Below are 25661 nucleotides of genomic sequence, written 5' to 3' on the forward strand. Positions count from 1 at the left end.
GCAATAGCGTGGCGTTTACCGTTAGAGGAATAACGCTTTGACGCCAACTCTCACCACCTGCTAGCTGCATGACCTCGGGGTATCAACACGAGTAAATGAAGCTCAGTTTTCTCAATAGTAGAATCAGGATTATGATACCTGTTCTGAAAGGCTGCTATGGGAATTAAGTGATACATGAGTTAATCCAGGGCCTAATATGGAGCATGGTTTCCCTGGTAGCTCAGTGGTAAAGAATCTGTTAGCCAATGCAGGAGATGCAGATTTGATCCTTGGGTCAGGAAGATTCCCCTGGAGAAGGAAATGGTATTCTTGCCATCCAGTATTCTTGCCTAGGACATCCCATCGACAGAAGAACCTGGCTACAGCCCATGGGGTCACAGAAGAGTCGGGCATGACTTAGTGATTAAACAACAAAAAATATGGAGTATGGCCCCTTTGGCGTCCCCTATAAACTCTACTTTGCTTTCTTTCCCACCCTCCTCTCTCCACTTTTGCCAACCAGAGGCCCCTGCTCCAAGAGAAGGAGTGGGAGAGAGTTGTTAAAGACTAAAGATATCAATTTTAGTTTTTCTTCTTTTTTTGAAATAGAGAATTTTTGCTGAAGGTGTTGCATTATAAATGGACTTCTCAAAAACCACTTGTATCAGTAGTCTGATCATTTTTTCCTTGATGAGAAATATTTTAGTCTATTAGCAAGAAGAAAGATTAACTGCACATTAATCAAAAACTTCATGATGAGTAGAGGAGTGCATACATCACAGGAACGGCCAGGGAAGTGTACCATCATGACTGGAAAAGTGTGTTTTGTGTCTTGACTGCAGTTTCAGACAACTGCAGAGGAAACTGAGTAGTCAGTTAACTAGGCAACCTAAAAGTGTTTTTCAAAATTCATATGTGGTTATTTTCTAAAAGAGAAGCTTGATTTTATGATTTTATTTTACTTACACTCTTTCTTCTCCTAGGCAATTAATTTCTTCCTGGTTCTCTGCCTGGAAACAGTAGGAGAAAATGAATGTCTATTTAAATGTGTGTTTCTAAATTAGCAATCATCTCGGTGACATGCCACGCTTAGTGTAGTTTATGTTGTGGTTATTGTCTGTTTTCTAAAAATAGCTAGAGACAGCTATGTGTATCTAGGTAATTCCCTGGACGCTGAACCAGGACATGACAGAGGCCGTCACTTGGGAGCCATCTGGGGGGGTTCCTGCCATTGTTTCTGGCACGAGGCAAGGAGTAGGTCTTATCAAAAGGAAGTGATTCTGACTCCAGTTGGAAATTCTCCTCTGGCTAACATAAGTATCTACTCAAAAACTTTGGTTACAAAGTCTAGTTAGATTTAGGATTATCACTACCAATAAACTCCCATCTTTGAAAGCTGTGAAGGGAAGACCCATTGAAAACTCAGTAGTCACAAAAATAAAGAAGGCTTCACAGGGTGTAAATTTACTGTCAGAGGTGGAGAGCTGTTATTTAGCTATATACTACTATGCCATTATATCAGCATATAATGGGACAGAATGATTCAGGAAATGGTGACGCTGGGTTGGAGAGTTTGTGTGTGTTTGTATGTGTGTGTGTGTGGGTGTGTGTGCACGCATATGTGTTTAATAAGGTCCACTAAACTCTCAACCATCCATCAACAGCATTCTCCTCCTTTATTTTTGCTTTTTTCCCCCAAGGCTCCCTGCTACACTGAATGTATACAGAGTAACTTTAGAGATGCAGCAGTGTATCAGGGAACCAGGAAGCATAAGTTGTGAGTCTCCTAGGAGAGTTGTATTGGGTTTATAACCCATTTGGAAATGTAACCACAATTTCATTTCATCCTGGAGACCCCCGTGGAGCAGTAACAGGAGAGAGGAGGATGATTCACCTAATTTCTTTGATGTAAATTTAAAATTTCTCCTGACAGTTTATGCTGGAAGACTGGGGCTTGAATGTATCATCCTGGAGAATTTTTGCTGTTGCCCAGAAATGTGGGGCTAGAGCGAGCAGATGCTTGGAAATGCCGTTGACATTTCCAAGTTTTTATAGCCCTGGTACATAGCCCGCTAACTCCAGCATGCTTCACACATGGAGAAGGATCATCTGTCATTTTGATGCCAAAGTGATGCTCACAACTCTAAATGAAATGGATTGCTTCTTTCTACCTCCTGCTTGGATAAAGTAGAGGCATTTCAAGCATTTATTGGTCACCTTGGGTATGCCTGAATGGCAGAGAGGCACCAGTATTTGCTCTGTGGCAGTGGAAATGAGGGTCTCCAGGCTGCTCATGACGGCAAAAAGTGCAAGTTTTTGCCATGCTCAATTGGGCATGATTTATTTGGCAGAAATGACTTTACAGAGAAACATACAAATAAGAGTCATTAAAAGTTCATTTAATTCTGAAACAATTAACATTCAAATAGCTGGTGCACAGACACACCGTTCTTTGTATTTAAATAACAGTATTTACCTGGATAACTCAGCAACTTGCCAGCACTGAAAAGCTGGACAACTTCCCAGACAGTAGATATTTTGCATTTTGAGTTGTAGACATTACAGTCAGCAAACCTTTATGGCAGGTCTCCCTGCTTTCAGGGAATTATTCCTTTATATAATAATACTCAATGCTTGAATATTAATAAGGAATAGACTGAGGTCAAGATTACTTTATATTTCTATTGGATAAGTGACAGTAGCCAGGGACCTGGTTAGAATCAAGCTTCTTCTTCTCTGGAAACCTAAAGATAATGACAAGATCAATCAATATTTACCAAGCATCCACTCTAACCACAAGGTATATTGGAAGTCTTGTTACTATCTATGAACTGTATGTCTGATGGGTTCCATAACTGTAACTTATCTGTCAAAGGCATGTAAGATGATCCTGCCAGGGCAAATTTTCTTTCCAGTGCCTATGTGTGCATGCGTGATAAGTTGGTTCAGTTGTGTCCGATTCTGTGAGAGCCAAAGGACTGTAGCCTGCCAGGCTCCTCTGTCCATGAGATTCTCTGGGCAAGAATACTGGATTGGGTTGCCATGCCCTCCTCCAGGGGATCTTCCTGACCCAGGGATTGAATCCATGTCTCTTATATCTCCTGCATTGGGAGGTGGGTTCTTTGTCAAGAGTGCCACCTGGGAAGCTCTTCTAGTGCCAATCAGAAGTAGTTATCTTAAGCCTTGGATGTATGGATTTGTTGAGCAGGTGGCTCTGGGACACATCCTAAAGACAGGTAGGCAGATCTCCACTGGGAGGCTGGAGTCTGGGCCAGAAAAACTCTTATAAGAGATTAGGATTTGGGGCAATCCAGCAGTCCCAGAAGCTGCCTGTGCTCCTAATATCACCCTCCTTGTAACCTGCCAGCCACTCGCTTCACTAGGTAACTGTCTGTCTGGTGGGCTCATTTGCCTTGAACTGGAAAGCTAAGCTACTTGGCTTCCACCTGGAAGTTGGATTCCATTTTCAATCTTTGGACAGGTGGAATTGAGAGGAAGGCAGTAATTCAGTGGTTTCATCCCTAGGTCAGGCTTGTTGACTTTCCATCCAACCATCACCTTCTTTGTGAAGAAAATTCTATTTTGAATCTCAATTCCAATAACTGGGATAAATCCTTGGTACCCCCATGTTTCTGCCTCTGCTTAGAATCCTATATCCTCCACTGCTATGATCCTGTCCTGCCACCTGAGTCATTTAATGAACTTTTTATGAACCTGAACTTTTAGTGTTTGTGGTTGGCTTCTCTTACCTGTTGCCAGATTTCCCCAATATTGACTGCCTGCTGCCAACCCAGCTCCTGATGCTGCATTTACCTTCCTTGCCAGCACACCTGTTGCTCACTCCTGATGTTCCCCTGATGCACATTCGCCATCTGCCTAGACTTTCTCCTGTCTATTTCCTGCTGCTGGGGTTGTGTCCTGCCCTGTCTGAAACTATGCTTAGAACATAGTTTGCTACCAATGAATATGCAAAACATTCAAAACCAAGATAGATATTTAATTTGTCTTTTTCTCTACCAAGCCCTGGCTATGGAATATATTGCTTATGAAACATTGCAACACTGAGAATATTTGTATAAAAAGCTCAAGCTTGTGAAATGATGGCCCTGAACAAATGAAATAACATCTGTATCTAAAAAAGTGAGTGTGGATTAAAGTTCTGGAAATGGGGAGTAAACAATATTAAATATAAATAATTTTAATATTTCCAAGGATGTGTGCTGATGGCCTTTATACCAGAGCCAGGTGATAGCTGTCTTTCAACATGCCAAGGGATATTTATTAAGTGACAGGAAACCTTGAAATGGAGATGTGAATGCTCCTGCTCGGGGGAGAGGGGAGAGAATGGAATACCTGGTTGGTCAGGTGTCAGGGGGTTGCTGAAACAGAGGCAGAAGGGCAAGTGCACTTTCAGGGAACCTGTGTGTTGACAGAAGTGAGAAAGAAGCTTAAAAGAGCAGAGATGAATGGAGGTTAAGGGCCTGAAAAACAGCAATTTGAAAAGGATTAGGATGAAGGAAAGGAGAGATAAATAGAAAAGAAGTAAGATTAGGTGATGACAGGGAGGGCAGGAGGGTGGGGTGTAGGATGGGAAGAGAGACAACAAGGCAAGAAGAGCTGATTATATTGGAATTCAGTTTAAGGAGAGTGAGTAACACATGAAACTTCAGAGTTAAAAGAAACATTCAGTGGGCTGAACCAGGAAGGTCTCCAGTTAAGTACACGAAGCAACCATCCTCACCCAGGCTCTCCCAAAGTCAAAAGGTCTGGGCCCAGACAGGAAAAGATGTCTCCATTCGTAGATCAAGGAGGGGCCTTGACAAGTGCCTGGCAGAGATACCAGGGAAGAGCTAAAAGAAACCCAAGACTAGGTCTTAGGAGGAGCAGTAAGAACACACACCAGGGACAGACTGTTGAATTCAAACTCATGCCAGAGGAGCCAAGAAAAGGAACCCCTTAAATGTAACTGATCCTTGATATCTACTGATTTGTGTCTCAGAAGTCCCTCCTGCAGGAGGTCCTGTTCATCAGCTAAATGTGTATTATATCAGATGGCAGCAGAGCTGAGCAGAGGGGTCACCAGTGGGCTTTAGGCTCAAGGCTTTGGTTTGAACTCTGGCTCTACCACTTATGGGCTATGTAAGCTTGAACAAGTTGTTTAATCTCTGCATACCTCAGTTTCTTCATCTGTGTAACAGCAACAATAATAGAATCTACTTCTCTAAGTTCCTATGAAGATTAAATGAGATAATGTTCTTATTGATATTAAAGGTCTCTGTTAACATAAGAAAGGAGAGTGTGTTTCCTTGCTTTCAGTCACCTCTGGATGTTCTGTACATAACTAAAGAGAGAGCAATAATAACTAATGGGGTTAATAACTAGGTATGGTGACAGATGGGAACCAGACTGACTGTGGTGATCATTTTGCAGTGTATACAAATATGATTAGGTAGTATACCTGAAACAAAATAATGCTATATGTCAACTAAACATTAAAAAAAAAAAAGCAAACAACAAACCACACTAATGAGGACTGTAACAGGAGGAGCCTTCTGTTTGCATTCTATCCTTAGCTTGGAGGGGTATATGTGGCAGTCCGTTTCATGGCAGGGTGCAAAAAATCACTCCCTTCCCCATGAGGGAGCCAACAGCCCAGCTAATCCTTTGAGGTTGCATGATTTTGATTTTTTTTGGACTCCCAAGCAGCATAGTTGATCAAGGTCTACATATACTATTTTAGCACTTATTCAACTTGTTGAATACAACAAATTGTGAAAGAGTTTAAAGTATGAGTCATATTTAACACTACATCCAGCAAACACATTCCATTTGAAAATAAACTAGAATGTTCATGGGTTGAATTCTGCAAAGGTAATTTCATGTCAATGAGAAGTGAAATAATAGATGATGCTGAAAGAAATGTGAGGCTGTCATACACTTGAGGTGCTAAGGCAATTGACTAATGGGAGCTAGGCCATTTGAAATATTCAGCCTTGGATATATTTTAGAGTTATGGATCTATTTATAAGATTGTCATATATCATTTAGTTTGTTCCCTTCTCAATGCTAAAGCCTTTTACAGAGAATGAAGCCAAAGAATTGTTGGGCAGCAACAATTCAGCATTTTGACCAGCTGCCGTACCTGTCTCAAAATACTTAGGTCAACTTCTCTCAGATGAGAAAATTGCTTCCTTGGTGTGAATTAAGCACAATTGGGAAGGGGTGCTAATCTTTCAAAGTTTTGAATCTGTTAACTCATTTCTTTGCTTAATGTAGTCAAAAGTATCTATGTTCCTTTCAAGAGTCTATTTGTAATTGTTTCAAGAACCTCTTTTTGGACTACATACTTAAATATTAAAAAATATTTCCCTAGGACAAAAAAGAATCTTAGTGAATGATTTTAGGATGGGCCCATGGAGAGTATCTCAGTGTTGACAAATCCTTGCAGCCAGGCTGTTCTAGTGGTGGCAAAGGCTTTAGACGCAGCTTCTCGTGGTAGAGCTTAGCTCCTCAACAGAGAGGGTTCTAAAGCCTCTTTCAGAGTTGATGTAAGATTTCTCTCTCAAGGAGCTATGCAGCATATTCAGCCTGGAGCTTCTGGGAATACCATCTGTGTAATGATTACAATCTTGAGAAATGCATGGTGGCCTCCACATCCTGGCAAAAAGCCTCATGTTGATATCTTTACCTTCTGACACAGACGAGCTGGTATTGACTGCCATCTGGCCCTCTTGGGCCATTTTCTATTTCTGTGAAAAATGCTGCAGTATCCTCAAATATCTTCCCATGAACCCCCTGAAACTTCCCATGAATTCTCAGACTTTGTCATGACAGTGACGTAAATTCTCCAAAACCAAATGATGTGATTGCTATGCCCTTTAGTAAAATTTATTTTGAAGTTTTCTAAATATTCTTTTATGATAGTGCTACCTTTTATACTCTAAACATTAGTGATATTATGAATGTAAGTGTAGGTTCAAAAGCATGCATTCTGGTAATAGTAGGATTCATAGACTTTTGCAATATGGACAGAAATATATTTGCTTCTCTGTATTTTCAGTTTCAATAACAACTTGAGTACATGCATGAAACCTTCTTCTCTAATCGCTCTCACAATTCAACCTAAGAAGTTGAAATGATCAAAAAATAAAATACAATGAACAAAAAGCAGGGAAAATCTGTACCAAAACAGGAAATTTGGGAGCATTACCATTTTCCTGACTGCCATTTTGACTGAATTAACTATAATACAGATGGAGTAAAATTGAAAGAAATCACTGCAGCTTGGTATACACTCTTTTCCTAACACAGTAGTAAAAACAGCAGGAAAAGAGCAAAGTAGCTGGTAGAACTCAACTGCTACTGCTACTGCTATTAAGTCGCTTCAGTCGTGTCCGACTCTGTGCGACCCAATAGACGGCAGCCCATCAGGCTGCACCGTCCCTGGGATTTTCCAGACAAGAACCCAACTGACACCTACTAAATGCAATGGCTTAAGACTAAGTATTAAAAAAACCTAAGATCATGGCATCTGGCCCATTATTGCATGGCAACTAGAAGGGGAAAGGTGGAACTAGTGACAGCTTTCCTCTTCTTGGGCTCCAAAATCACTGCAGACAGGGACTGTAGCCATGAAGTCAAAAGATGATTGCTTCTTGGCAGGAAAGCGATGACAAATCTAGACAGTAGGTTGAAAAGCAGAGACATTACTCTGCCAACAAAGGTCTATGTAGTCAAGGCTATAAAGGAGATCAGTCCTGGGTGTTCATTGGAAGGACTGATGCTGAAGCTGAAACTCCAATACTTTGGCCACCTCATGTGAAGAGTTGACTCATTGGAAAAGACTCTGATGCTGGGAGGGATTGGGGGCAGGAGGAGAAGGGGATGACAGAGGATGAGATGGCTGGATGGCATCACTGACTCTATGGACATAAATTTGAGTGAACTCCAGGAATTGGTGATGGACAGGGAGGCCTGGCGTGCTGCGACTCATGGGGTCACAAAGAGTCGAACATGACTGAGCGACTGAACTGAACTGAACTGAATGGTCTTCCCAGTGGTCATGTATGGCTGTGGGAGTTGTATCAAAGAATTGATTGCCTTCAAACTGTGGTGCTGGAGAAGACTCCTGAAAGTCCCTTGGACACCATGGAGATCGAACCAGTCAATCTTAAGGGAGATCAATCCTGAATATTCACTGGAAGGACTGATGCTGAAGCTGATCATCTGATGAGCACAAACGACTCATTGGAAAAGTCCCTGATGCTGGGAAAGATTGAGGGCAGAAGGAGAAGACAGCGTCAGAGGATGAGATGGCCGGATTGCATCACCGATGCAATGAACATGAACTTGGGCAAACTCCACGAGATGGTGAGGGACAGGGAGGCCTGGCATGCTGCAGTCCATGGGGTCACAAAGAGTTGGACATGACTGGGTGACTGAGCAACAAATGCAATGGGCCATAGGACAGACAGAAACATTCTCCTTAGAATTTCTTTTTCTTTGAAGACTGATGCACTGAGTTGTGGCTTCACTGGGAGGTTGTGAAGTTTATGCAAACAGGCATACTATAGAAAATGCAGTAGTAAAATATTGTACTAGAATAGTAAATAGAATTCTAGCTGAATACAAGTGGTTATTTTCCCTGATGGGGGGTGGGGGTGGTGGTGGGGCAGCACCAGAAAGGAGGCCTGGACAGGCAAACAAGGTAAATAGTGTGGAGAAGAGGACACTAGAAAGCTGGGGATAACCGTGGCCACTCCCTTCAACATCTGCTTAGAGACTATGACATGGCCTTCCCAGGGCTTGGGCTCTTTTGCCCCATCCCTCAAGTTCGTTGGGTCTTACAAGACCTTACAAGACCACAGTGCATCTATCTGCCCTTCTAAATGAGGTCTGGAAAATGGTTTCTCACCAGGAAGGTAAAATGGAGGTTGGGAGTAATGTACTCTTGTGCTTCTAAGCAAATGTGAGGCCAGGAGATCCAAATTTTCACTCAAAGATAAATAATAACACGGAGCAACAAAAAAGATTTTTCAACCTAAAGGAACAAGGAAAACAGGGTAATTTAGAGTAGAAAGACATCATTTAAAAACAAGCTTTTTGAAATGAAGCAGAAGTAAATTTACACTATCTACTTTGTGCACCCCATCAAATTTTAGAATACATGGACTTTAGGATGAGATGAAAGGTGAAATGAGAGACAAGAGAGAGAGAGATATGAACTGTAGTATATGCACAAACAGAAAGATGAGGAAATAATGTAATAGTTCTGTAATAGAAGAGGCAAAATACGTATTAGAAGCAGGCAAGATCAGAACCGAATAAAATCAGATATGTAAATAAAAACTGAATAAAGTCAGATACAGAAGGAAATTAAAGAGAGTTTACAAAATTAAGAAGAAAGGGAAAAATTTAGGACACTTGTGAAACTCAGTGAGGAAATCCAATACACAGACATTATATGTTTCTGAAAAAGAGAGAAACAAAGCAAAAAGAAGAATCAATCAAGTTATTTCTTGATTGCAGAATAGAAATACCTATTTGAGATCTCAGAAAGAAATTAGTGGATTCAAAGACCTTACCATGTGCCCAGCAAAACTAATAGAAGAGAAAAGCTAGACACATTATAGGGACATTTATGAATTTCACAGATTCACAATAATTTTCATAATCATCTTGACAGATACTTAAAAAAGAATAAAAGTCAAGGGGTCCCTGAATTTCCTTTGACAACTCTAAAAATCAGAATAACCATAACGGTGATAATGATGAGTGACAAAAATAATAACAGACTTCCTGAGCATTTTAATGCATCAGGTATTATTCTATATGCTTTTACAAGATAGGTAATTAAAACCTCACAACTAGTTTAAGGCTTAAGTGTTTATAATCTCTTCATTTTGTAGAATAATATGTTTAATATGGGCTTCTTAGGTGGTACTAGTGTTAAAGAGCCAACCTGCCAATGTAGGAGATGTAAGTGATGTGGGTTTGATCCTTGGTTGGGAAGATCTCCTGGAGGAGGGCATGACAACTCACTCTAGTATTCTTGGTTGGAGGATCCAATGGACAGAGGAGCCTGGCAGGCTATGGTCCATAGAATTGCAAAGAGTTAGACAAGACTGAAGTGACTTAGCACACAGCACATTTTTAATATGCCTAAAAAAATAGAAAATTTAAAAATAATAATAGAATACAAAATACAGTACCATGAATCATAAAAGGTACAAAATATAAGATGGTGGCTTAATTAAGACTAGCCAGATTAATTATGATAATAAATACAATTAAGTTAAATTCCCCTATTAAAAAATGACTCACATTGAGTAAACTAAATATAACCAAAAATTAAACACAATTCTATGCTGTTTATAAATTCTATGCTTCTATGCTTTCCTCCTGCCTCAAGTAACTTAGAACATTTGAAAGCAACAGGATATGCAAAAGTATTTAAAACAAATGAAAAGAAAATTTAAATAGAGAAACACTGTTAATAAAATAGATTTTAATGAAAAAGATTTTTAAATGAATAAAGAGGCTAATTTCAAATCAAAAAAGTTATCAGTGTCTTAAAGCTGAGCAATATACAATCACTGTGGGAAATAGAAATATCCCTCTATACTTCAAAGATTAATAGCAAGAAACAAATAAGGATCTAACAGATTTAGATGGTTTTAAAACAGATTTAACACATTTAACTAATATTCTTTTTCTTAAATCAGAGATAATATATTTTATTCAGGCATGTAATAAATATTTTTTAAAACCTCAAAATATATTACATTAAAAAAACTCTTTAAATGTATAAATGCAAAATACCAAAAAGTATGCAGGACTCATTGTTTGAACACAGTACAAGAAAATATATCTTAAAACTCCCTTACTCCAGCTGTTCAGGAATTAAACAATCACCACAATTTCCCTAAACAATTATTGGATTAAGGCAGGATTCAAAGATAAGAAAATAGGGAAACTGAGAACAGCACATACCAAAACATGAAGGATCCAGTCAAAACTGTAATCACAGGCAAAATCAATATACTTTAATGATTTATGTAAGAAATGTATTTTAATATGTTACAGCATAGCTATAAAACAAGGAAAATTTATGACTCATTCCCATTAAATACAGCAAAGATGTCTGATATTATTGCTATTATTCAACATTCTTGAAGAGTTTCTAGCCAATGCAACATTTAAAGAAAAAGAATTCAGATAAATAAATATTATAAGAGATTTATATGATGTGAATTTTCCATATGGGAAATCCCACAAAATCAACAAAAAATGAATAAAATATAATTCAATAAAAAGGTGAAATGCAAATAAAGTATAGAAAAATTAATAATACATCTGTATATTATCAATAATCAGAATGAAATATAAATGAAGCACTAGTCACTTTAGAAATACAAAATTTAAATAAGTTCTTGAATAAACTTAACAAGAAAGAAACTCATTAAACTTGTTTTTAATTTTTTATGAAAGAATCATTATAAAGCTATAGTTATAAATTCTGTCACTAAAAAGTTAGACAAACAGAATAGTCTAAGATCTCAAAAGCAGACTCATGTTTATGTGGAAAATGAACATACAATAGAGGGAGCTTGAGAAACCTATATGCAGGTCAGGAAGCAACAGTTAGACATGGAACAACAGACTGGTTCCAAATAGGAAAAGGAGTACATCAAGGGTGTATATCGTCACCTTGCTTATTTAACTTATATGCAGAATACATCATGAGAAATGCTGGACTGGAAGAAGCACAAGCTGGAATCAAGATTGCCAGGAGAAATATCAATAACTTCAGATACGCAGATGATACCATCCTTATGGCAGAAAGTGAAGAGGAACTAAAAAGCCTCTTGATGAAAGTGAAAGAGGAGAGTGAAAAAGTTGGCTTAAAGCTCAACATTCAGAAAACGAAGATCATGGCATCTGGTCCCATCATTTCATGGGAAATAGATGGGGAAACAGTGGAAACAGTGGCTGACTATTTTTCTGGGCTCCAAAATCACTGCAGATGGTGATTGCAGCCATGAAATTAAAAGACGCTTACTCCTTGGAAGGAAAGTTATGACCAACCTAGATAGCATATTCAAAAGCAGAGACATTACTCTGCCAACAAAGGTTCGTCTAGTCAAGGCTATGGTTTTTCCAGTGGTCATGTATGGATGTGAGAGTTGGACTGTGAAGAAAGCTGAGCGCTGAAAAATTGATGCTTTTGAACTGTGGTATTGGAGAAGACTCTTGAGAGTCCCTTGGACTGCAAGGAGATCCAACCAGTCCATTCTAAAGGAGATCAGTCCTGGGTGTTCTTTGGAAGGAATGATGTTAAAGCTGAAACTCCAGTACTTTGGCCACCTCATGTGAAGAGTTGACTCATTGGAAAAGACTCTGATGCTGGGAGGGATTGGGGGCAGGAGGAGAAGGGGACGACAGAGGATGAGATGGCTGGATGGCATCACCGACTCGATGGACATGAGTTTGAGTGAACTCTGGGAGTTGGTGATGGACAGGGAGGCCTGGTGTGCTGCATTTCACGGGGTCTCGAAGAGTCGGACACGACTGAGTGACCGAACTGAGCTGAAGGTATTAATAGAAAGGAGACAGATTGTTTAGTAGATGGTGTTGAGAAAAATGTCTTACTATATAAAAAAATAAGATATGAAGCATAGAGAAAGATTCCAGATGGATAAGGTATCTAAATTTGAAGGTAAAACCATAAAGCTAATAAAAAAATAACACAGAAGAATATCTTGGTACCCTAATTGTGGAAAAGTACAACATTTCAGGATCATGAAGTAGAAAATTGCTCAACTTGATTACACCATACTAAAGATTTTTATTCAATGTTGGACACCATTAGGACCAATATCTAGACTATACATGAGCCTTATATGAACAAATATGAACAAATATATGAAGCAGATATGAACCCCAATAGAAAAATGATCCCAGAGTATATGCAGAGGCAGTTCATCAAAGAGAACACCTAAGGGACTGATAACTTTACAAAGTGATACTCAAAATCATTAGTAATTAGATGAATGAAAATTAAAATAACAATGAATATCCCTGAAGATCTGTCAGATAGATAAAATATTAGCTGATACTGTTAAGTATTGGTAGGTGGAGGGAATGTAGGAATATCAGGTACTGCTGGTTGGAATATAGAATAAAATAGACAACCAGTAGCAAACTGGCACAGAGAAGGCAATGGCACCCCACTCCAGTACCCTTGCCTGGAAAATCCCATGGGTGGAGGAGCCTGGTAGGCTGCAGTCCATGGGGTCGCTAAGAGTCAGACACGACTGTGACTTCGCTTTCATTTTTCACTTTCATTCATTGGAGAAGGAAATGGCAACCCACTCCAGTGTTCTTGCCTGGGGAATCCCAGGGACGGGGGAGCCTGATGGGCTGCCCTCTATGGGGTTGCACAGAGTCGGACACAACTGAAGCAACTTAGCAGCAGCAGCAAACTGGCAATACCTAACCAAATTAAATAAAGGTATGCCATATGACAAGTGATTCCTCTCCTTATAAACCATAAATGGAAGTGAATGAGAATGTTTCTTGAAGCATTGTTTGTGTTGGCAGAAAGTTGGAGGCAATCCAGCTATTCTTTGCTGGTGGAATGAATATATAAATATTGTGAATGCATGCTATGGAAATCCATACTGGTGAAGACTAATGAGGAACATTTAGATATATACTTAGAGGAACATGGCTAAAATTTAAAAACCTTAGGTGGAAAAAGGCAAGAAACAATAAAATCTACAACACACATTAACATTTGCGTAAATTAGCAATTCATGTACACAAATACACATTTTACAGAAACACACAGAGGACTTGAAAAGATATAAAAACAAATGAAAATTGTTACATTTGAGGTAAGAATGTTTTTTTTTTTAAGGCAAGGTAAGAAATGGGAGTGGGGGGAATAGAGGTCAAAAGGAATAAATAAATAGATTCTTGCACAGCAGTGTAAAAAAATTAAAAAGAGGAAGGAAAGAAAGGAAGAAAAGGAGCTAGTAAGCTTAATATACAATAGGATGTTTTTTGAAGGACTAAAAGAAGGATGTTACTAAAAGAAAATGCATGCCATATTCTCAGATTTGAAAGTTCAGAATTATAGCTATGTCAATTTTCAGAAAATAGCCATAAATGTCATTCAATTCCAATAAGAATTTTTTGGATATTGCTTTTATGACTAAATGTGGCCATTAGGTGCTGGATGCCTTCATTTTTAACTCCCTTACTCTTTTCCTACTGCTCTGTATCCTGCAGGTATGACTTAAAAAGACTGCAATACAGGCTTCTCTTACCTTCTGGTTTCAAGTTGAGTTCGTCTGGCAATAGATCAAGGGCAGGAGGTGGGTTATTGGTGGAGAGTAGTGTTTATTTTGACCCATGCCTCCTTGCTCCAGATCACTGTGAATCAGATGAGGAGATGTCAAGGAGATCTTGACACAGCTCTCTCTGAACCCTCAGACCTAAGGGTGATAATGGTTTTTGACTGTAACTAACTCCAAGATGATGCACTACTTATAGTTGCATAAGAACAACCACAAAATTTTTGCAGAAGATTAACAAGGAGGAACTTGTACTATTAGATAAGCTTTGTTGTTCAGTCCAGTCATGTCTGACTCTTTGCAATCCCAGGAACTGCAGCAGTCTAGGCTTCCCTGTCCTTCACCATCTCTTGGAGTCTGTATCCAAAACCACAGTAATTAAAACAAAGTGATTATAGTACAAGGATACGCTAACTATGGGAAAGCCCTGGTATACAACCCTAGATATCTGTGCTCTTGTTTGTGCATGCATAAGTATGATTAAAGGTAATATATCAATAGTTTGGGGAAATTTAGCTATTTTGCAGCTAAAAAGTTAAATTCTTATGTCACAGCCCATGCTGCGATAAATTCAAGTTGGATAAAACAGAAATCTAAAGAGAAAGATATACTTAAGCATAAAAATAAAGATAGAAACTATAAAGACAGTGACTGATTTGATTATACAAAATGTATAAAAATAAACTGTTAATATGTTAGTTTATAGAAGTAAAGTTAAAAAGAAAATGTCAAATAAAAATACATTACAAGCACATGTACCATGTGATTCATAGTAAATGTGAATATTTCCCTCAGTAAATATGTCACCAATCAAGTTCCTTAAATTTCAGTGATGGGCCAAATGGTATCTTTGCCATAAAAGATGATGCTTTCATAAGGCTGATTATTTTATTGGAGATTTTAAGTATCTGAATGATAATAGTGAGAAAGTTCACATTTGAAACTTTCTAATTAGACTACAAAGGGGTTCAGAATGAGCTTCCCAAGATATGCCACTTTGGCATGTGGACTGTGTTGAGCTGATGACCCAGCAGGCTCAAGAAAAACTTGCACTTCTCCTTTAACTATCTAAAAGAATTTAGATAAGGGGTGTGGCCCAGAGAGAGCTCTATTACTAAGAGAGACTTTCTAGCTAAATGATCTACTGTTTGGCAGGACAAACATCTAATTACCAAACATCAGCTTTTCTTATTGTTCTATGAATCACCCTGCATTCCTTTGAAGCCCAGGGGCCCCACCCCATTCCTTAGCCCATGATGGCATTTAAAGCTCTATCACCCTGCTCTTCGTTAGGTCTCATTGTCTGTGCGGAGCCTCTGTTAGTACCCAATTAAATATTTTCTCCTGTTAATCAATTTTCAGTTTCGGTTCAGTCACTCAGTCATGTCCGAGTGAGACATGACTCAGTTTATAGTGAAGCATATAAAATATTTTAAGAAATTATTGGAGTATGAATTGATTCAGATCTGGTGGTGCTAAACCGGAAGTGCTAAGGAACACACCTGTCCTTGGAAACTAGAAGACCTAAAGAGGATAAGTGCAGAAACAAATGCATGAAATCATTTATTTAATTATTTAATAGGTTCAGTTCAGTCACTCTGTCGTGTCTGACTCTTTTTCACTCCATGGACTGCAGCACAGCAGGCTTCCCTGTCCATCACCATCTCCTGGAGCTTGCTCAAACTCATATGCATTGGGTTGGTGATGCCATCCAAACATTTCATCCTCTGTCATCTCCTTCTCCTGCCTTCAATCTTTCCCAGCATCAGGGTCTTTTCAAATGAGTCAGCTCTTCACATCAGGTGGTCAAAGTATTGGAGCTTCAGCTTCAACATCAGTCCTTCGAATGAACACCCAGGACATGGCCGCAGCTCCTGACCTAGGACATGAGCTATCTGCTCTTGGCTGCTCCAGTGCTACACAGCCATTTAATAGGTTAAAGCCTAGTTACCTATCTGTGATCAGTTGTCTTTAGGTTTTGATTTTGTAACCTTGTAACCTGTTACAAATGATTTTGTAACAGGATTAGATTTTGGTCTGCTTAAGTAGGTCATCCTAGCATTACAGCCAACTCAGTCTCATGGTTTCTTTGTTTAATTAAACACCAGTAACCCATATAGACTTCCCTGGTGGCTTAGACAGTAAAGAATCTGCCTGCAATGCAGGAGACCTGTGTTTGATCGCTGGGTCAGGAAGATCTCTTGGAGAAGAAAATGGCAACCCATTCCAGTATTCTTGCCTGGAGAATTTCATGGACAGAGGAGCCTGGTGGGCTTCAGTGCATGGGGTCCCAAATAATGGGACATGACTGAGTGACTAACACTTTCACATTTTCAATGCCCTGAGAAGGAAATGGCTAACCACCCAAGTATTCTTGTCTGGGAAATCCCAAGGACAGAGGAGCTTAGAGAGCTATAGTCCATAGGATCGCAAGAGTCTGACATGACTTATTGACTAAACAGCAACAATGAGGTTACTATTATTCCTATTGTTTAGGTCACAAAACATTCAGCTTTCCATTTTTTGAGGGGCCAGATCATTAATTGAAGTTGATAACAATATAAGAAGTGGGCATTTGAATCTTACCACTTATTGTGGAAGTTCCTGACATTGTATAGGAGGCAGTGATCAAAACCATCCCCAAGAGAAAGAAATGCAAAAAAGCAAAATGGTTGTCTGAGGAGGCCTTACAAATAGCTGAGAAAAGAAGAGAAGCTAAAGGAAAAGGAGAAAAGGAAATATATACCCATTTGAATATAGAGTTCCAAAGAACAGCAAGGAGAGATAAGAAGCCTTTTCTCAGTGATCAATGCAAAGAAACAGAGGAAAACAACAGAATGGGAAAGGGTAGAGATCTCTTCAAGAAAATCTGAAATACCAAGGGAACATTAATATTAGGTAGTTAGAATAGGAAAAAGGAGTCGAAAATGGCGGCGGTTAAAAGACAAAGAAGGGAAAAGTCCTTGAAAATAGAACAAAGGAGGGCTCGAGGACAGGAGTAAGGACCTCAGGTAAAACATACAGCTCTCCTGGCTAGCCCAATTTACATAGGGCAGGCCCATGGGGAGGAGAAATAACATATAAAAAGAGGAGCGAAAATTGGGCCGGGGACCACTCTTCTCTTTGGGTCTTTTGGTTCGGCATGCCGTCATACCTCTAAGATGTATTTTCCTTTACTTTCTAAGTAAAACTTAGCTGTAACATGGAGCTGTAACACTGGTCTGTCTGAGGGCTGTAACGCTGATCAGTCCCTTGCTTCAAATTTTTGTTGCTACAAGACAGAACTGAGGAAATTACATACTCCCCTTACATCTATCGTGCTGTTTCTTGGATTTAACCTGGCTGAAGCAACCTCAGCTTGGCTCCCTGCAAAGAGGAAGCCAAGCACAGCAGGAGCCCAAGTGGGCGAAAGCTCCTGCATTGGAAGCTGAACGCAAAGAAAACCCAGTGGAGAGGAAATAACAAGAAGCCCAACGTGCTGGAAATGTGGACAGTGAAAAACGAATTCAGCAGAAAGCTCATGGGGCTCAGTCTCAGATTCCAGAAGACCTCTGATTAAGGTAGGAGATCCTCGCTCCTATGGTTGGAAGGACCTATGCCTAACAAAATCTTCATTCCTTTACAATCTATTGTTTCTTGTTTCCTTAAACCCCCGTGAACAGGCGAGCAGCAGTGGGTGCAATTGAGGGACTTTGGCAAGGGCTTCTCCTCAGTATGCCCCAAAGGCTCCATTATCTCCTGGGCCCCAGTAGCTGTTACCCAAGCCGTGGCAGTTCTTCTGTCCTTAATCTTCTTTGTACCAAGGAACAGGCCACTGAAAACAGTGAGCACAGGTCAGGTATTTAGCAGATTTTCTGGCAGGCTATGAAGGGGATTCCCCAGCATGTTTTTCTCACCACTTTTTCCTCCTGTTCTCAGCTCCTCTCTCCTGGAACTTGAGCCTGGCCAAAACCCATGGTGCCTGGCTTCAGAACCTAATGAAACTTAGTCTCTGATGTCTCATTGCAAAAATTCAGTTAGAGACATTGCCATAGGTAAGAGGTGGATTTTTTCAGATTCAGAGAGACCACACTCCACAGGGTGTGGGCCGTCACAGAGGGCAAGTGCTTCGGCCATGGAATGTGGTGTGGGTGAATTCATATGCAAATGAGTGGGGGGATCATCCCAACCACTGGGAAACCACCCACTCCTCCTTCTTTAGATGGTGACTTGGAGCTGTCCTGCCTCCTTTGGATGTGTCATTTAGCTTGCAGATTGGGGATCAAGGTTTAGTTGAATTTAACTTGTCACCTTGGATCCATTTGGTTTTAATTGGTTTATGTTATGCCCTTGGGCTAGCTATGTCATTCTTTCAAAAGTTGTGCCCTGCTCTCTTCCTTCCTGTTTCTTTCTCTTCTCCTGAGCCCTGTCCAGGCCCACAATGTTGCCTCTATAATCTTCTGGAAGGACAACCAGAAAATAGCTGACCCTTGGGAGGGAAATACTGTTTAATATCCAATCCATCTAGATATTCAGGCCTTCATCTACCATTCTACCGCATGTGCAACAGCAGCATCTCTCAGTGGACCCGCTAGTGCGGGTGACAGGCACACAATGTCTGCTAGAAGTCCATCTGTTGGCATCCCTTCAAAGGCAGTTGGGCTTCCAGGGATAATGTTTGCTACTTTGGGAGTTAGCCCTGCAGGCTGTTTGGGCCCAAACCCTTACCACCCTTCTCCTAAAAGTTACAAACTTACCCCTGGATCAAATTTCCACTCCACTTTTATGGAACATCTGGTCTGTTGCTTCTTATGAATTTGTTCTTAAGCCACTTACTAACTCCTACAACCAGGACCCTGCCCCCTGTAGGCAACATTGTTCCACCCTGCTTATTATTAAGATACCTTAATGCTAACAGTGCCAGATAACCCACTCCTTTCTCATTACTTCTGTTATTACCTAATGGGGGTCTATGACAATGAAATGTTTACCATTGGAGACACCCTAACCTGCTCTTATGGAGGACTAGGGGAGGAAATCAGTGACTTACATTCTCTCAGAGCAATAAGAGGATAAGGCTTATGGCTGTTTCAACAGGTTCTCAGTCTCAGAGCATGGCTTGGATTGTTTTACATCATGATATCTATTTCCACTTGTGGTGAACAAACTGGCAATAAATTAAAATTACAACCCCTTAATCCTACCCAGGACTTGTCACTTTGGAGACTTTGGGGAAGCCCAACTCCAGCCCCAGGGTCCCAGGAGGTTGACTTGCCTTGACCTGCCTAGGGATCCGATCCCTGGGAGGTTGTCATGCCTCAGCCTGCTCAGGGATCCATCAGTCCAGGATTCCAGAAAGTCAACCTGCCTTGACCTGCCTAGGGTACTGGTCACAGGGAGGTTTTCACACCTCAAACTGCTCAGGGATCTGCCAGTCCGGGGGATCCCAGGAGGTTGACATGCCTTGACATGCCCAGGGACCCAATTTTTGGGAGGCCAACCTGCCTCGACCTGCCCAGGGATTTGATCTCCAGGAGGCTGTCACACCTCAGCTTACCTGGGGATGCCTGGCTCTCAGGTTTCAACAGTACTGGGTAGGCTAAGCTTCAGAAAGTCTCACCCCTAATGAAGTCCACCTATGGAAATTAAAGGAAGCCTATTACTTGTGGGACTGTGCCCAGTCTCAGCAATAACTCAGGAGCCCAATGAGAACCTCATTGCCCTTCTGGAAAGGCTAAAAAAGGCCCTCTAAAAGTTTACCAATCTGGACTTAGACTATCACCAGAGACAAGTGATTTTAAAGGACAAATTCCTGTCCCAGTGTGCATCAGACATCAGGATAAAGTTACAACAGCTACAGCAGCAGGACCCTGCTGCCTCCAGACAGCCACCAATACCTTTTATAACAGAGAACAAGAAAGGGAGACCAAGGCCCAGGAAAGGGAGAATAGGAAAGACACAAGATATACACAGATGCTGGCATCCTTCCAGAAAAGCAAACCCTGAGTCTTTAAAGGACAAGGCAGGAGCAAATGCCTAATCTGTAGACAGGTGAGGCATTGGGCCAAAGAGTGTCCAAACCATGACAAGTCTCCTAAAACAGCTTGCTACAAGTGTCATCAGTTGGGACACTGGGCCTCAAGGGCCTTGGGATCCAAGAGCCTCAAGGTCAAGTGCCAACCCTTCCCTCACGATGGTTCAACAGGACTGAAGCAGCCCGCTCCAGCCAACCTGCCTGTCACAGATAACCATCACGGGGCTGGAGCCAAGGGTGCAACTGGATGTGGTTGGTAGGTCTGAGAATTTCTTGGTTGACACAGGGGCTACCTACTCTGTCCTGACCTCCTACTCTGGAGCCTTCTCCTCCCAAACCTGTACCATTTTGGGTGCTGCAGCAAAAATAATTACTAAAGATTCACCTGAGCACTTCTTTGTTGCTGAGATGGACAAATATTTTCCCACCAGTTTCTGGTGGTCCCTGAGTGTCCTACTCCCTTATTGGGAAGAGATATACTCACTAAACTATGGACCACCCTTGTGATGGGAAGCTTTTCAGCCCCTAGAGCCCTACAGTTTCTGGTTACTACTGAGATACCCATTATACCTTCTCCAATAGAGAGGGACCAAAAACCATGGGAGAACAAAATTAACCCCCTTAACTCAAGCAACTGCCTTCAGGTTGCGAGACCCAGAAAAAGTATTCCAACTTTATGTCCATGAAAAAGAAGGAAAAGCCTTGAGAATGTTAACTCAAAGGTTGGGATCTGAGCCCCAACCTGTAGCTTACTTATCCAAGAGGCTCGGCCCAACCACCTGAGGTTGGCCTGCCTGCCTTCAAAATCTTGCAGCTATTGGGATCCTGATAGAAGATGCTTTAAAACTCTCTTCTGGGGGCAGACTAACCATTTTCACCAGCCACCAAGTGAAACAACTCCTAAATGAGAGAAGCCATTTATGGATGTCTGATCAAAGAATCCTCAGATATCAAGTAGTGCTGATGGAAAATCCAGGCCTCAGTATATCCCCTTGTGAGGTTCTTAACCCAGCCACCCTCCTGCCTACCCCCAAGGGCTCTCTCCCCTTTCACTCTTGCCTAGAAACTTTGGACCACTGGACAAAACCCCAAGAGGGATTGTCAGAAGATCCTCTGACCAATCCTGAAGAAATCTGGTACACTGATGGAAGCAGCTTTGTCTTGGATGGAAAAAGAAGAGCTGGATATGCAGTAGTCTCCAATTTTGAGACCATAGAGGCTAAGCCTTTGCTCCCAGGTACTTCAGCCCAATTAGCTGAGCTCACAGCCCTGACTTGAGCTTTAGAGCTGGGAAAAGGAAAAGAGTAGCCATTTACACTGACTCCAAGTATGCCTTTCTGGTGCTACATGCACATATTGCTATTTAGAAAGAAAGAGGTCACTTGACCACCCGAGGGTCCCCAGTCAAATATGGTGATCAAATTCTTAGACTCTTGGAGGCAGTCCATCTGCCTGCTGAGGTTTCAGTCTCCCACTGTAAAGGACACCAAAAAGGGAGCACAGAAGTGGCACGAGGGAACCAAGCAGCCGATCAGGCAGCTAATAGAGCAGCATTATGGAACAATGACTTAATAGGGATTGCCACCTTAGTTCCACAGACTAATTTGTCAGAAACTCCTTCATATACCGAAGGTGAGACTCTTAAACCTAAGCGTGAGGGCTTTCAAGATCATATTGGGTGGTTCCATGGGAGGGACTCCTTTTTCTGCCTGAGAATTTCCAATGGAAGTTGGTTAACTCCTTACGTGCCTCCACTCATTTAGGGGGAAAGGGCCTCCAAAGATTACTAGAAAGATCCTTCAGAGGAACAGGCCTCCAGATGACTATAAGGCAAGTGGTCACCTCTTGCCCCACTTGCCAATTAAACAACCCCCAAGCAGCTCAAAAACCTGAGCTGGCCCAGCCTGTCCAATGATGTGGGACCTACCCAGGAGAGGACTGGAAGATGAACTTCATCCAGATGCCAGTTTCTCAAGGGTATAAATACCTATTAGTCATGATAGATACATTCACAGGATGGATTGAAGGTTTTCCCACCTGGACTGAGAAGGCTGAGGAGGTGGTAAAAAAAAACAACAACAAACAAACAACAACAAAACTGTTCCATGAAATCATTCCAAGATTTGGTCTGCCCAGGTCATTACAAAGTGACAATGGAACATCATTTACTTCTAAGGTCACCCAAGGGGTCTCTAAAGCATTGGTCATTACTTATTATCTCCATTGTGCCTGGAGGTCTTAGTCTTCAGGAAAAGTAGAAAGTGCCAACCAATTCTTAAAATCAACAATAGAAAAGATAACCCAGGAGATCTCCCTGGGATGGAAGGAGACTTTACCAATATCTCTCTTCTGCACCCATATTGCCCCTAAAGAACAGGTTGGTCTTAGTCCTTATGAGATGCTATGGGAGACCTTTTTTTTTTTTTTTTAAATGCTGATGACCTCTTCCTAGAGCCAGAGGCTCAGACCTTCCAGTCTTATACAATGGCCATTGGGCAATTCCAACAGGATATATGCTTGTGGGGTGTCAACCAGGATCCAAAAGATTCTAAAGTCATCACTATTTGCTCCAGGAACACAAGTCCTAATTAAAGTCTGGAAAGATGGGTCCCCAAAGGCTTAACTCCAACCCACACAGAAGGGCCCCTACCCTGTAATACTTTCTACTCTCACAGGAGTCAAGATACCAGGACATGACTCCTGGATTCACTACTCATGAGTCAAGCTGTGGAAGAAAACAGAAGAGGACACTCAATACACCTGTGAGCCCCTGGGAGATCTCAGATACCTATTCAAGACTACAAATGGATGCCATTCTAATGAACACCCCCAAAAATAAGTTTCTGGGGATAAGATTTTTCAGGACAGCTCTAAAGAGCCAACACAGCTTGGCAGGGTTTGTACTCCAAAACAGACAAGAGATAGATCTCCTGATCCCTGAACAAGGAGGGACTTGAGCCATCTTGAGTGAAACCTGTGGTTTCTGGGTAAATACCTCTAGCTAAGTTAAAGAAAGTCTCACAGTCCTCAAGAAAAATATTCAGACCCCAGAGGCTCTCAAAGAACAAGCTAGAGAGTTCTTCGGGTGGCTACAATCTCTCTTTGGGAGATCCTCTTGGTGATGGGAAATTTGGAGTTGGCTAATGCCCCTACTAGTCCTTGTCATCACCATATTGATGCTGCTTGTGATTGCTCCATGTAGTATCAATTGTCTAATACATTTTGTCTCTGCCCAGGTCAACAAGCTACAGTTGAACAAGGATATATAAAACTATAGCCAACCACAGAAAAAATATCACTCACCCTTAGATGGACACTGCTACAAGGACTCTGAGGTTTGAGACTAGCAAGAGGAGGAGGCCCAAAGCCCCTTGCCATCCCAGTTCAGCAGGAAGTAGTCAGAGAGACCTCAATGTCCCTATTCCCAAAGATTGGGCCTCCCATCTTTTGAGGGAGTAGGAAAAAGGAGTCCAAAATGGCAGTGGCTAAAAGAAAAAGAAGGGAAAAGTCCACAGAAATAGAACAAAGTAAGGTCTGAGGACCAGAGTGAGGACCTCAGGTAAAACAAACAGCGCTCCTGACCAACCCAATTTACAGAGGGCAGGCCCAGAGGGAGGAGGAAAAACATATAAAAAGAGGAGCCAAAATTGGGCTAGGGGCCTTTCTTCTCTGCGTCTTTTGAGATGGCATGCCGCCATGCCTCGAGGATGTATTTTCCTTTACTTTCTAAATAAAATTGAGTTGAAACACGGAGCTGCGGCACTGGTCCATCCGAGAGCTATAACACTGGTCGTCCAAGGGCTGTAACGTCGGTTTATCCCTCGCTTCAAATTTTTGTTGTGATGAGACAGAACCGAGGAAATTACAAACTCCCCCGACAGTATTTCTAATTTTCTTGAAGAGATCTCTAGTCTTTCTAATTCTATTGTTTTCCTCTACTTCTTTGCATTTATTACTGAGAAAAGGCTTTCTTATCTCTCTTTGTTGTTCTTTGGAACTCTGCATTCAAATGGGTATATCTTTCCTTTTCTCCTTTTCCTTTAGCCTCTCTTCTTTTCTCAGCTATTTGTAAGGCCTCCTCAGACAACCATTTTGCTTCTTTGCATTTCTTTCTCTTGAGGATGGTCTTGATCACTGCCTCCTGTACAATGTCAGGAACTTCCATCCATAGTTCTTCAGGCACTCAGATGAGATCTAATCCCTTGAATCTGTTTGTCACTTCCACTGTATATTTGTAAGGGATTTGATTAGGTCATAACTGAATGGTCTAGTGGTTTTCCCTACTTTCTTCAATTTAAGCCTGAATTTGGCAATAAGGAGTTCATGATCTGAGCCACAGTCAGCTCCCAGTTTTGTTTTTGCTGACTTTCTAGAGCTTCTGAGAGAGTCAGTTTCTAGGTAGGTTGATAAGAAGTCTGGGGTCCCTGAGGAGGAGAGTGGGGTCTGGGGCTTTTCAAGAGTAGATAGGGGTCTGGAGTTCTCAAGGAGGAGAAAATGACAAACTTTTTATTCTATATTTCTTAGTCTTAGTCACATAATACATTTTTTTCTTTAAGCCCAGAGCTGATGATTACACAACAAAACAGCTCAGCTTAAACTCTGTACTAAGGATTCCCTGGCGACTCAGATGGTAAAACATCTACCTATAATGCTGGAGACCTGGGTTCAATCCCTTGGTTGGGAAGATCTCCTGAAGAAGGAAATGGCAACCCACTCTAGTATTCTTGCCTGGAAAATCCTATGGATGGAGGAGCCTGATTACAGTCTACAGATCCCAGTCCATGGGGTCGCAAAGAGTTGGACACGACTGAGCGACTTCACTTTCTTTCAAGGATTGTATAACAACAATGTATCCTGCTGAGGACTATTTCTCCTTGAAAACATTCTGACGAATCCTGTTATCTTAAAATGTATATTATGAGAGTGGGTCTGGTAAGATCTTTCTATTGTTAGTTATAATCCTGTCATCTTAAAAAGTAAATTGTGGGAGTGGATCTAGTAAGATCTTTACAACCCTGAGACATTCTTTTGATTTATTGTAATAACCAATTTAAAAAGTATATAGCTCCTTTGCTAAAACTATCGAGGGGGGCACTCTCTGTCCCCCTTCTGATGTCTGTGTCAGAAGCTCTCTCTGTCCTTTTCATACTTCAATAAAACTCTGATACACATAAGCTCTTGAGTGATCAAGCCTGGCCCCTGGTCCTGAAGCTAAATCTTCTTCTGAGATCACAAATCTGACACTATTCACTGTAAGCTATCACTTCTCCATCTTTGGCTGCAAAGAATATAATCAGTCTGATTTTGGT

This window comes from Bos mutus, chromosome 3 (genome assembly GCF_027580195.1).
Source record: "Bos mutus isolate GX-2022 chromosome 3, NWIPB_WYAK_1.1, whole genome shotgun sequence".
In the NCBI taxonomy this organism is placed as follows: Eukaryota; Metazoa; Chordata; class Mammalia; order Artiodactyla; family Bovidae; genus Bos; species Bos mutus.